The following is a 14,817-nucleotide window of genomic DNA, read 5'->3' on the forward strand; positions in this document are numbered from 1 at the left end:
TTGGAGAAATGCCCTCTGGTCTGATGAAACAAAATAGAACTGTTTGGCCATAAGACATCGTATGTTTTGGAGGAAAAAGGGGGAGGCTTGCATGCCGAAGAACACATGAAGCATGGGAGTGGCAGCATCATGTTGTGGGGGTGCTTTGCTGCAAGAGGGACTGGTGCACTTCACAAAATAGATGGCATCATGAGGAAGGAAAATGATTAGGATAAATTGAAGCAATATCTCAAGAGATCAGTCAGGAAGTTAAAGCTTGGTCGCAAATGTGTCTTCCAAATGGACAATGACCCCAAGCATACTTCCAAAGTTGTGGCAAAATGGCTAAAGGACAACAAAGTCAAGGTATTGGAGTGCCCATCACAAAGCCCTGACCTCAATCCTATAGAAAATTTTGGGGCAGAACTGAAAAAGCATGTGCGAGCAAGGAGGCCTACAAACCTGAAACAACGACACCTGGGGAACGAACCAAAGGGAGTGACATATATATATAGAGCAGGTAATCAAGGAGGTGATAGAGTCCAGGTGAGTCTGACGATGCGCAGGTGCTTGTAACGATGGTGACAGGTGTGCGCCATAACGAGCAGCCTGGTGACCTAGAAGCCGGAGAAGGAGAACACGTGACAGTACCCCATCCCCGACAAGCGGCTCCAGTCACAGGACGCCGACCAAAATGATGATCCCGCGGATCAGGAGCGGACCGGTCACCTCTGCTGAGGCGCGGGAAACCTGTCAGTCCAGCTGAGGCGCGGGAACATGGCGACCTAGAGCACCGGAGAGAGAGCATACGTGACACAGACTGTGGAGGCCGACATCAATGGGTTGACGAGGGTGCTGGACGAGCTGACCTTGGCCAGATCTGACCTAGAGATGCAGATTGAAGGACTTAGAGAGGAGTTGACCCACATCAAGATGAACCGCGAGGAGGTGGGTTTGCTAAAGACCTCAAGCAGAGGCTATGGGGTGAACAGTGTTATGATTGAACATTACTCTACTTTGTAATGATGAGGCACAGGATTGAATATTGACCAGATATATGTTAATGCTTTGTTCCCAGGACCTCTTGGCCATGCATAATCAGATGAGCGGCCAGATCAACGTGGAGGTGAACGCTTCACCACAGGAAGACCTCACCAAAGTCATGGCTGAAATCCGCGACCACTACGAGGCAGTCGCTAACAAGAACCGTGAAGATCTGGATGGCTGGTTCAATGCCAAGGTAATACTACATCCTTTCTTTTTGGCCAATGACATGTTTATGTTTTCCAGTTATAGTCTTCAGTGAATGTAATCAGTAATGACCCCCAACGGTATGCTGTCTTTCATTCACAGTCAGAAGAAATCAACAATGTCATGGCAGGCAGACAGCACAGAGACCCTCCAATCATCCCAATCTGAAATCACTGAAGTTAAGCGCACACAGTAAAGTCTGGAAATCAAACTCCAATCCCAACTCAGCATGGTGAGATAAACAAAAAATACAAAGTTGAAAAATGTTATACCTCTGCACTTACATTCAGTCATCTATAAAAGTCTCTCTTTCTTTCTTTTTCCTTCCTTATTCCTGTCAGAAAGCATCCCTGGAAGGCACCCTGGCTGATGTAACCGATGTGAAATGGCTAACTAGTTTGCGGGATGCGCGCTAATAGCGTTTCAATCGGTGACGTCACTCGCTCTGAAACCTTGAAGTAGTTGTTCCCCTTGTTTTGCAAGGGCCGTGGCTTTTGTGGAGCGATGGGTAACGATGGCTGTTGTCAATGTGTGCAGAGGGTCCCTGGTTCGAGCCCAGGTTGGGGCGAGGAGAGGGACGGAAGCTAAACTGTTACACTGACACACAGAGCTGCTACGCCAATATGATGGCAGGTGACCAGCCTGGAGGACCAGCTTGGTCATTTTCGTGCTGACCTGGACCGCCAGGGCCAACAGCACAGAATGCTACTGGACATCAACACCAGGCTGGAGATGGAGATCGCTGAGTACAGGAGGCTGCTGGATAGTTTTCCAGTTGAGCCTGGATCTTTACATAAATCATTGAAAAACATTGAAGGTCTTGAAATGTGTGTGCCAAAAATAATTAGGCAAAAGTAGGCCTTTCTAACAATATTGTCTCTGCCTCTACAGTCCATCAACCGCCACCACCACTAATACCTTTTTGCAGAAGGTGGTGACCAATGTCCAGGAGATTGTTGACGGCGAGGTGGTCAGCACCAACTGCAAGAGACCGTGTATGAAGATAAATCTTGAATTGGGAGCCACACAGAACACAAGTCATTTGATGCCTGCTGTCAACCTTGTTCAGAGCGATTAAGAAATAAAAGTGTTCCGAGGTGATGAAACAACATTTTTGTCTCTTGCGCTTTTATTTTATTTTTTACATCAAACTGTTTCCTATAAAGTAGTGATTAATAAGTAATATATATTTTTATAAAAATATATATATATTTCACCTTTATTTAACTAGTTAGGCCAGTTGAGAACAAGTTCTCATTTACAACTGTGACCTGGCCAAGATAAAGCAAAGCAGTGTGACAAAAACAACAACATAGAGTTACACAGAAACAAACATACAGTCAATAACACAAAATAAAATAAAAATTGAAATATCTATGTACAGCTTGTGCAAATGTAGAAGAGTAGGGAGGTAGTAGGGAATAAGTAGGCCCTAGAGGTGAAAATAATCACAATTTAGCATTAATACTGGAGTGATATATGTGCAGATGATATGCAAGTACAGAAACTGGGGTGCAAAAGAGCAAGAGGGTAAGTAACAGAGGTGTGGACTCGAGTCACATGACTTGGGCCCAAGTCAGACTCGAGTCACAAATATGATGACTTGAAATTCGACTTTGACTTTAACACCAATAACTCGTGACTTGACTTGGACTTGAGCCTTTTGACTCGACCTGACTTGATACCCTCCCCAAGCCCAAATATTAAAAATTATGCTATTAAAAAAAGTGTGCAGCGCATCAACTCTTCATTTAACGGATTACAGTTTGAATCGGACAGCAACCAATCAAATTGTGCCAGCTGAGAAAAAGTTGTGCATGGAAGTGCAGAGGAACCTCGGCGGGTAAATTCAGATGGGACCCTTGGAAAGATGATACCCCAAATTATTATTTTCCGATATAAAGACGACGCTGTATCAACAAAAAATGGATCACAACTTGCGAAACATGCGGGAAGAAAACTACAGACGGAGGCGCAACAATTTCCAACTTTGTTTGACATTTGAAGCTGCACAAAGAACGGTAAGTCGTGGCTAATATAGCCGACAGCTATATAATTTATAACTTTACTAGTGTAGCATGTAGACTAACGTAACGTTAAATCAATGAGCCTCCACACAGTCAGCCAGTGCGGGAACGTGATCATTGCACCCAAGATTGAGCTACAACTGGCTAGTCAGTTAGCGTTCGTTAAAGAGCATGCACTTAGTTTTACTAGCATTTAAAAGCAGGTGGATGCCACGGAAGGAGTGTTGTATGGCGGTGAAGCTTGTTTGGAAGTTTGTTAGCACAGTGTCCAAAGAAGGGCCAGATGTATATAGAATGATGTCGTCTGCGTAGAGGTGGATCAGAGAATCACCAGCAGCAAGAGCGACATCATTGATATATACAGAGAAAAGAGTCGGCCCGAGAATTGAACCCTGTGGCACCCCCATAGAGACTGTTATCGATGTTGGTTATGATATCGTATAGGACCTTGAGCGTGGCTGAGGTGCACCCATGATCAGAACGGCAAGTTGGTGGCGGCAAGTTGCTGCAGGGGGTTGCTGAGATGTTGGCTGGGGTTGGGGTAGCCAGGTGGAAAGCATGGCCAGCCGTGGAAAAATGCTTATTGAAATGATCGATTATCGTGGATTTATCAGTGGTGACAGTGTTTCCTATCCTCAGTGCAGTGGGCAGCTGGGAGGAGGTGCTCATATTTTCCATGGACTTTACAGTGTCCCAAAATGTATGGGAATTAGTGCTACAGGAAGCAAATTTCTATTTGAAAAAGCTAGCCTTTGCTTTCCTAACTGACTGAGTATATTGGTTCCTGACTTCCCTGAAAAGTTGCATATCACGGGGGCTATTAAATGCTAATGCAGAACGCCACAGGATGTTTTTGTGCTGGTCAAGGGCAGATAAGTCTGGGGTGAACCAAGGGCTATATCTGTTCTTAGTTCTACATTTTCTGAATGGGGCATACTTATTTAAGATGGAGAAGAACGCACTTTTGAAGAGCAACCAGGCATCCTCTACTGACGGGATGAGGTCATTATATCTTTCCAGGATACCCGGGCCAGGTCGATTAGAAAGGCCTGCTCGCTGAAGTGTTTTAGAGAGCGTTTGACAATGATGAGGGGTGGTCATTTGACGGCTGACCCATTACGCACGCAGGCAGTGATCGCTGAGATCCTGGTTGAAGACAGCAGAGGTGTATTTAGAGGTCAGGTTGGTCCGGACATCCGGGTTGGCAGAGTGTGCTAAAGCAGTGAATAGAACAAACTTAGGGAGGAGGCTTCTAATGTTAACATGCATGAAACCAATGCTTTTGCGGTTACAGAAGTCAACAAATGAGAGCGCCTGGCGAATGGGAGTGATGCTGGGGGCTGCAGGGCCTGGGTTAACCTCTACATCACCAGAGGAACAGAGGAGGAGCAGGATAAGAGTACGGCTGAAGGCTAAAAAGACTGGTCGTCTTGTGCGTGTATTTATTTTGGCCAACAGACATATCCGAACTCCTCAAACTTAGGTTTGTCTGTCCATTACACTTTTTTCCAATCTTCCTCTGTCTAGTGTTCTTTTGCCCATCTTAATATTTTCTTTTTATTGGCCAGTCTGAGATATGGCTTCTTCTTTGCAACTCTGCCTAGAAGGCCAGCATTCCTGAGTCGCCTCTTCACTGTTGACGTTGAGACTGGTGTTTTGCGGGTACTATTTAATTAAGCTGCCAGTTGAGGACTTGTGAGGTGTCTGTTTTTCAAACTAGACACTCTAATGTACTTGTCCTCTTGCTCAGTTGGGGCACTGGGGCCTCCCACTCCTCTTTCTATTCTGGGTAGAGCCAGTTTGCGCTGTTCTGTGAAGGGAGTAGTACACAGCTTTGTACGAGATCTTCAGTTTCTTGGCAATTTCTCGCATGGAATAGCAGGACAAGAATATACTGATGAGTTTCAGAAGAAAGTTCTTTGTTTCTGGCCATTTTGAGCCTGTAATCGAAACCACAAATGCTGATGCTCAAGATATTCAACTAGTCTGAAGAAGGCCAGTTTTGTTGCTTCTTTATTCAGCACAACAGTTTTAGGCTGTGCTAACATAATTGCAAAAGGGTTTTCTAATGATCAATTTTATATAGCCTTTTAAAATGATAAACTTGGATTAGCTAACACAATGTGCCATTGGAACACAGGAGTGATGGTTGCTGATAATGGGCCTCTGTATGCCTATGTAGATATTCCATGAAAAATTAGCCGTTTCCAGCTACAATAGTCATTTACAACATTAACAATGTCTACACTGTATTTCTGATCAATTTGATGTTATTTTAAATGGACAAAAAAATTGCTTTTCTTTCAAAAACAAGGACATTTCTAAGTGACCACAAACTTTTGAATTATAATATTTTGTGAATCATGCCATAAACCAAAAATAAATTTCAGTGAAATCTCTTTTCAATGAAGGGATACATTTTCTGTCTGCAAAAACAGCACTGACATTACCACATTAAAATATTCATAATACTAGCATAGGGATTGATGTTAATAGAAACCTCTCATTTTACAATGTCCATAAGAAATTGTTGATTGTTTGGAGGTCAACCGACAGTAACTATATTTTGGAGAGGGTTACAGTAGATTGGTCAAGAGCATTCTAACCTGATAGTCTAGTATGCAGACTGGTGACTGGTGACATTCCGTATTTCAGTTACAAGGAAATCTCTCACTGTAATTGGTGATCCCTCCCACTCTCTACATTCTCAGTTTGAAAGGCTTCCCCTGTGGCCAGCACTTTACATGGTCAGGAGAAAGACTGTGTAGAAATCCTTTGTTATCATAGTTGTTGTTTAAGTTTGATGTATCAATCTATTTCTCTACTACAATCTTGAATTTTCAGTCTTTCTTCAACATGATATTTGGTAAATATCCAGCTGTGTAAAAATACTTTGAAGTACCACTTAAGTAGTTTTGGGGAGTATCAGTACTTCACTTTAATACTTATATTTTTATTAACTTTTACTGTCACTCCACTACATTCCTAAAGAAAATCATGTACTTTTTACTCCATACATTTTCCCTGACACCCAAAAGTACTTAGCAGGACAGGAAAATTGCCCAATTCACACACTTATCAATAGAACATGCCTGGTCATCCCTACTGCCTCTGATTTGGTGGACTCACTAAACACAAATGGTTTGTTTGTAAATTATGTATGAGTGTGTCCCTGGATAACCGTAAAAAAACAACAGGAAAATTGTGCCATCTGGTTTGCTTAATATAAGGAATTTAAAATTATTTATACGTTTCCTTTTGATACACAAGTATATTTTTGCAATTAGATTTACTTTTGATAGTTAATTGTATTTAAAACCAAATACTTTTAGACTTTTATTCAAGTAGTATTTTACTGGGTGACTCACTTTTACTTGAGCCATTTTCTATTAAGGTATCTTTACTTTTACTCATGATGATTGGGTACTTTTTTGACCACTGTAAATATCATTGATTGAACATCTTGACCACTGCCTGTCACCAAGGGAGTACCCCAAGGCTCGATCCTAGGCCCCATGCTCTTTTCAATTTACATCAACTACATAGCTCAGGCAGTAGGAAGCTCTCTCATCCATTTATATGCAGATGATACAGTCTTATACTCAGCTGGCCGCTCCCAGGATTTTGTGTGAAATGCTCTACAACAAAGCTTTCTTAGTGTCCAACAAGCTTTCTCTACCCTTAACCTTGTTCTGAACACCTCCAATACAAATGAACAAATCTAGAACCACTTTCTGAACCATGATGATGACCTAGAGACCTAAACCTGTTTCATTGTCCTTCTTCAGGAGCTGTTGTCCATGCGTGCCCAGATGAGCGGCCAGGTCCATGTGGAGGTTGACGCTGCACCACAGGAAGACCTCAGCAAAGTCATGGCTGAGATTCGTGAACACTTATGAGGCTGTTGCTGCCAAGAACAACAGAGATCTGGAGGGCTGGTTCCACACCAAGGTAATATTGTTTCTCATTATAAATATGATTCCATAATTTAGGTTCACAATATCCAAAATGTCCCATCAATTGAATTGTTCATGTAAAAACATTATTTTGGATGGTGTTGTCCACAGACCGAGGCACTGAACAAGGAGGTTGCAATTAGCACAGAAGTTATCCAATCGTCCAGATCTGAAATTTCAGAAGTCAAATGCACAGTGCAGAGACTTGAAATCGAACTTCAATTACAAATGAGCATGGTTAGACTGTTAAAAAAATATTTTAAAATATTTATTTTGTTCCAATTAATTTGTTCAACTGCTTCCTGATGTTTAGTTTTGCTCTTCATTTCTCTCCAATAGAAATCATCCATGGAAAATACCCTCGCAGAGACAAAGAACCGTTTCTCCATGCAGCTGTCGGGTTATCAGAAGCAGGTGACCAGCTTGGAGGAACAGTTGGTAAAATGCTGCTGGACATTAAGACCAGGCTGGAGATGGAAATCGCTGAGTACAGGAGACTGCTGGACGGAGAGATGACAAGCAGGTGAGCCAAACAAGCCTATTTTAATTGTCCATCAAATTCGATTTTTAAGCTATCAAGGGTGTTTTGATTCTAAACTTTGAGCAGGTTCTAGGCTAGACTCACTTACCTTCTTAAAAGCAAAACAGGGGCCCCACCAGTTTGTACACTACCAATAGAATCATGTCAAAACCTTGCAAGGTCAAGACCTTGCCATATTGTGTTTGGTACAGTCGATTTTGTGCTCATTGGTGTTTTCTGTTTGGTCCACAGTGACTCCTACTCCTCCACCAGCACCAGGAAGGTCATCACAGTGGTAGAACAGGTGGTGGATGGGAAAGTGGTCTCCTCCACCCAATCCTCAGCTTCTTCATATGCACGCCGCTGATGCAGTCCATGAGTGTACTGAGGGAAATACAACAACTGATTATCTGACTCACTAAACATCCAGTGCATATCTGGAAGGCAACAGCAATAAAAATTATACATCTGAAATCCTTTGTTTGTTCAATTACTTTGTCTTCATAATCGCAAGAATTATATATATTTTAAAAAAAACGTCTGCTTTAGTTTCATGAATGATTTCATGTGTGCCTATTCAATTAAACATCATGAAATAGTTTCAGAGTAGTGGTAAGGTTGAGCTCGGTGTTGAGGTGATTACTAGCTACGTGGTGTCACCTAGTGTTGGCTTTAGGGATGCAAGTAGATGTTAATAAGAAAACCTACATGTACATGTCCCATCATGATAATCTAACATATTTACATGAAATATGCTATTTCCAGCACTCATTTATTCTTAAATGTAATATGATACAATTACAGAAATGCAGGTAAAAGTCTGACAATCATTCCCAATCTCCAATTTGTGTCAGGATAATCAGAAGGACAAGATACTCCAGGGTGGGACCACCCAAGCAGCCAGGTATACAGAAAATCAAGTATGAATGGGTAGGACTTAACCCCCTATTGACTCACCGGTGTGTCAATCTAAGTAACATAATAAAAAGATCCCAATCAAACTACATCAGTTTAAGCTATAAATGTCTGTTGCATGGGCTTGTATGGGCTGCGTCTCAATCCACCGCATCTGCCTATGCCGCCCTTCCGCATCTGCAGTGGAAAGTGGCAGCTCCTACAGGGCTGTGTGTCAGACCAGGACACACCCCGAAAAATCGATCTTCTCACAAAAACATCCAATCAGTATGCTACAGATATAACGGTATACTACAAGCAAGCCTGTTTCCCCTGTCAGAAGTAGCCTGCCTGACTCTGACTAGCATTAGTAATCTATCCTCTGTATTATGTTTAGAAAATATATCTGTGGGCCGGAATTTAAGGGGAAAGCTCTAATCATGTTTATGCAACCTAATAATCACCCTTAGAAAACTTCCAGAAACGCTTTTATTTTGATTTCAAATTGAGAAAATCTACAATAAAAATTGGCCCACCCTAGTTATAAGAACGTGACATTGCACAGCAGAAAGATGGTTAATTCTTGTTTTTCTTCTTGATTTCAATATGGATTGAGTACTGGTACTTGTATGTTCTGGTTCATGTTGATTAAAAGGCACATTTTAAAGAGTAAATTTGTATAATTTCATTAACATATTGTATTGTAACAAGAGTAGAAGTTTATTCTATTGGGGCAGGCGTGGGGCATGGGGGTACACGAGATGTTCCCCCATGATAAAAGGGGGGCATGAGTGAAAAGGTTTGGGAAGCACTGGCCTAGCTGATTAGGTAGGGCAGGCTATCAATTCAGATTTTGTATGGCAAGATGTTGCATTGGAATGTTGAGTCAGTTGATTCACGGGACTGAGAGAGGAAGGAGGTCCCTCTGGCAGGTCTTCTAGGCTCTTACACGTGTGCAGTCAACCTGCTCTGTTCATAACCCTCGGGTGTCTTAGCTTTATCTTTGAGTTCAGTAACCATTTCAGATAGGCCTACTACATAGGGGAAGTTGAGCTTTTGTTGATCTTTCGAAAGGGTTTGGTCTGATCTCATTGTCTAACGTCTGGGATTTAAAGACACTCAGAGGATTTTCACCAAACTGGGACAAAATAACGTAGATAGTTTTTGTTATGATACTTTAAAACTCAGTTATTTTCTGCTGGTGTTTGAAAAGATCGATGACTATCAAACCAAACATAGTCACCACAGCAGGCTAAACCTAACTGAACACACCACAGATCTCCCTCTCCTCCTCCTCCACCCTGGGCAGCTGTGGGGCCCTGGCAGCGTGGCGTGCCACCCTTCCCCTGTCCTCCCCCCTCCTCCGGACCACACCCTCCCACAGCTTCATTAACTTGGCTGCCTCCATCACTGCCCGCAGGATGGCGTACTCTGAGAGCCGCACACTAGGGTGAGACATATTCACATACACAACTCCTCTCTGCCCCTCTGTCTTGTCAGCCCCTGTTAACCAGAGATGATTCTAAAGCCCCACTTTCCTAATCTCAACTTCAATAACCTTCAGTTAACATGTGGTTGGATTGAAATAGACCTGAGCATATTGTATCTTTCCTAAATCACAGTCCAATGTTTACTCCTGACTTCTTTTTTTTCAAGTGGACCTGAGCAGTCCTTTGAGCATCTTCTTGATGGATCCCCCTTTTCCTTCCCCATCCAGTTAATATGACCCTACTGTAAAATGACCCTACAGTATGTTTTGCTCTACGACCCCCACAAGTGTCCTGGGACTCATCTAAAGGTAACCCATACAAATTAATTGAAGTATGGAGGTAGTTTTGTGCAATATATATATATATATATATATACACACACATACAGTACCAATCAAAGGTTTGGACACACCTATTCATTCAAGGGTTTTTCTTTATTTTTACTCTTTTCTACATTGTAGAATAATAATGAAGACATCAAAACTATGTAATAACACATGAAATACTGTAGTAAGCAAAAACAATATACCCTTTGCCTTGATGACAGCTTTGCATACTCTTGGCATTTTCTCAACCAACTTCACCTGGAATGCTTTTCCAACAGTCTTGAAGGAGTTCCCACATATACTGAGCACTTGTTGGCTGCTTTTCCTTCACTCTGCAGTCTAATTCATCCCAAACTGTCTCAATTAGATAAGAACAAATTCTTATTTACAATGACGGCCGACACCGGCCAAACCCGGACAACACTGGGCCAATTGTGCGCCACCCTATGGGACTCCCAATCACGGCCGCATGTGATACAGCCTGGATTCAAACCAGGGACTGTAGTGACGCCTCTTGCACTGAGATGCAGTGCCTTAGACTGCTGCGCCACTCGGGAGCCCTTATCCTTATGATTTATTTTTTGACAATCTTTTTTTGCCGTTTATGAATGTGTTTGTTATTCAATGCATTTCTATAGGCTATAGCAGTAAAGGCCAAATTCAATATTTTATAAAAAAAATGTTTTTAATATTATTTTTTGATACCTAAAGGGGTCGTAAAATTCTAAATCAAATAGCTAAATGATCCATGGTATGACTTTCCTAAAACAATTACATATGTCAGCTTAGATGAATAAATGACATATCTTTCTACACCGAGAATCCCTATCAACGGGATCAGTGTCCCCCCTCGCGGGACGGTTGCGCTAACGCAGGCTAATGTGATTAGCGTGAGGTTGTAAGTTACAACAAAAAATCCCAGGACATAGACTTATCTGATATGGGCAAAAAGCTTAAATTCTTGTTCATCTAACTGCACTGTCCAATTTACAGTAGCTATTACAGTGAAATAATACCATGCTATTGTTTGAGGAGAGTGCACAATTATGAACTTGAAAATGTATTAATAAACCAATTAGGCACATTTGGGCAGTCTTGATACAAAATTTTGCACATACACTGCTGCCATCTAGTGGCCAAAATCTAAATTACGCCTGTGCTAGAATAATACATTATGGCCTTCTCTTTCATTTCAAAGATGATGGTAAAAAACAAAACTTTAGAAAAAAATTATGTTTTTTTCTTTGTATTATCTTTTACCAGATCTAATGTGTTATGTTTTCCTACATTAATTTCACATTTCCACAAACTTCAAAGTGTTTCCTTTCAAATGGTATCAAGAATATGCATATCCTTGCTTCAGGTCCTGAGCTACAGGCAGTTAGATTTGGGTATGTCATTTTAGGCAAAATGTTTTAAAAAAGGGTCTGATCCTTAAGAGGTTTTAAAGCTACAGTCTGGGATTTGGGAATCTGTTCAATGGTAATCTCAATTCTTGATATACCCATTGATTCTTTTGAAGAATATAACTGATAAATTCACTGCTCGAGTTACAGATAATTAATTGTATGTGTGGGGTACAGAGATGAGTTAGTCATGTTAAAATCATGTTCAACACTATTATTGCTCACAGAGTGAGTCATGCAACTTATTATGTGACTTGTTAAGCAAATGTTTACTCCTGAACTTATTTAGGCTTAAACCATACCACAACTGTCTGTCTTTATCATATCCCAAAATGTAAGGTTTTATTACTCCATTGTGAACAAACAACACTGTAAACAAAATGTTTAGCTTCAAAATATGGTTAAATCTATCATGTGGAAATTGGTCCTTGCATCTAGAGCACTGTCTATGAATCTGAGAGGGGCTGAATTTCCCTAGCCCCATCCCTCAGCTGTTTACCAAAAACAAGTGGCGGGGACCTCATTTAGTTGTTTTTCAAATCACATACTGTCCCTTTAACGCTCACTGGTACAAGATGTCGTCTGTTACACTTGTATAGCCACTCCCTTGACCAACCTTAGAAATAATCCACTCTTTATGCTCACCTGTCAGTCAACACATTGAAATGGTTTTCTGACACATTTTTTCCAAACATAGTATTGGACAAAAAATCTGATGTTCAATGCAAATTTTGCAAGGTTCTTTTGGATACATTTTGATCTAACATCAATTAATAATAGAGGGGTTCATAGTATGTCAAATATATGCCTATACATAGCAAGGAAACTAGGTCAAGGAAAGATTTGCCTAAATTAATAACCAATACGTGCAGCAAATAACAGATTTTGTGTGACAGTGAAATTAGTGAAGTGCCTTGAAGGGAGTTACATTATATTTTGATGTATACCAGTCAGATAAGGTGTTTCTTTCTGCATTGTGAGCCTGCATTCTCTTAACACTATAGTAGCAGTACATATCAACAATTTATCTTACATTTAAAGGGTTAACTTGTTCTAAATTATAGTCTTATAGAAAACTACAGTGCTTTTGGAAAGTATTCAGACCTCTTTACTTTTCCCACATTTTGTTAGGTTACAGCCTTATTCTATAGTTTTTTCTCATCAATCTACACACAATACCCCATAATGACAAAACAAAAACAGTTATTTATTTGTTTTTGCTAATTTTTTATTTTTAAATAACTGAAATATCACATAAGTATTCAGACCCTTTACTCAGTGCTTTGTTGAAGCGCCTTTGGCAGCGATTACAGCCTCGAGTCTTCTTGGGTATGACGCTACAAGCTTGGCACACCTGTATTCTTCTCCACATCCTCTCAAGCTCTGTCAGGTTGGATGGGGAGCATTGCTGCACAGCTATTTTCAGGTTTCTCCAGAGATGTTCAATTGGGTTCAAGTCCGAGCCCTGACTGGGCCACTCAAGGACATTCAGAGACTTGTCCATAATCCATTCCTGCGTTGTCTTCGCTGTGTGCTTAGAGTCATTGTCCTGTTGGAAGGTGAACCTTCGCTTCAGTCTGAGGTTCTGAGTGCTCTGGAGCAGGTTATCATTAAGGATCTCTCTGTACTTTGCTCCATTAATCTTTGCCTCGATCCTGACTAGTCTCCCATTCCCTGCCGCTGAAAAACATCCCCACAGCATGATGCTGCCACCACCATGCTTCACCGTAGGGATGGTGCCAGGTTTCCTCCAGACGTGACACTTGGCATTCAGGCCAAATAATTCAACCTTGGTTTCATTAGACCAGAGAATCTTGTTTCTCCTGGTCTGAGAGTCTTTAGGTGCCTTTTGGCAAACTCCAGGCATGTTGTCATGTGCCTATTACTGAGGAGTGGCTTCCGTCTGGCCACTCTACCGTAAAGGCCTGATTGGTGGAGTGCTGCAGAGATGTTGTCCTTCTGGAATATTCTCCCATCTCCACAGTCACATATCAAATGGTCTGAATACTTATAAGGTATTGTAAGGTATTTCAGTTTTTTATTTTTAATACATTTGCAAAAATGTCTAAAAAACTGTTTTTGCTTTGTCATTATGTGTGTAGATTCTTGAGTGTAGATTCTTGAGTGTGTAGATTCTTTTATTTAATCGAATTTAGAATAAGGCTGTAACATTAAAAAAATTGAAAAAAATGGGTCTGACTTTTTCCGGCACTGTATGTTCCCATATACGTCAAACCAAATCCAACTTACATTTTGCATATCGCACAAGCTAAGTAAGCATTTTCATATCGCACAAGCTAAGTGTAACGGCTGTTGTAGTCGTTCTCCTCCTCAGACGAGGAGGAGCATGGATCGGACCAAGATGCGGATTGATAAGTATTCATATTTTAATGGGAAAACAATAAACACTACAAAATACAACAACCAACAAACGTGACTAACCTGAAACAGTCCTGTGTGGCCCAAACACTGACACAGGAACAAACACCCACCAAAACACARGTGAAACCCWGGCTGCCTWAGTATGATTCTCAATCAGGGACAACGATTGACAGCTGTCTCTGATTGAGAATCATACCAGGCCGAACACAAAATCCCAACATAGAAAATCAAACCTAGACCAACCCACCCAACTCACGCCCTGACCAACTAAAACAAATACAAAACAAAGGAAAACAGGTCAGAACGTGACAGAACCCCCCCCCCTAAAGGTGCGAACTCCGGGCGCACCAGCACAAAGTCTAGGGGAGGGTCTGGGTGGGCGTCTGTCCACGGTGGCGGCTCTGCCGCTGGTTGTGGTCCCCACCCCACCATAGTCAACCCCCGCTTCCGTGCCTCCTCCCAATTACACCCTCCATGTCAATCCCACTATTCCAAAGAGCAGTAACAGACTGAGGGGCAGCACTGGACTGAGGGGCAGACCGGATGAGGGCAGCACCGGACTGAGGGCAGCACCGGACTGAGGGGC

At 41.6% G+C, this 14,817-nt stretch overlaps 1 pseudogene; it reads left to right on the top strand.

Annotated features, from left to right (window-relative positions):
• The first annotated feature begins 557 nt into the window (after positions 1–557).
• Positions 558–14,817, top strand: part of LOC111980080 (keratin, type I cytoskeletal 13-like) — a 37,377-nt pseudogene continuing 23,117 nt past the window's right edge.

This window comes from Salvelinus sp. IW2-2015, linkage group LG20 (assembly GCF_002910315.2).
Source record: "Salvelinus sp. IW2-2015 linkage group LG20, ASM291031v2, whole genome shotgun sequence".
Classification (NCBI taxonomy): Eukaryota; Metazoa; Chordata; class Actinopteri; order Salmoniformes; family Salmonidae; genus Salvelinus; species Salvelinus sp. IW2-2015.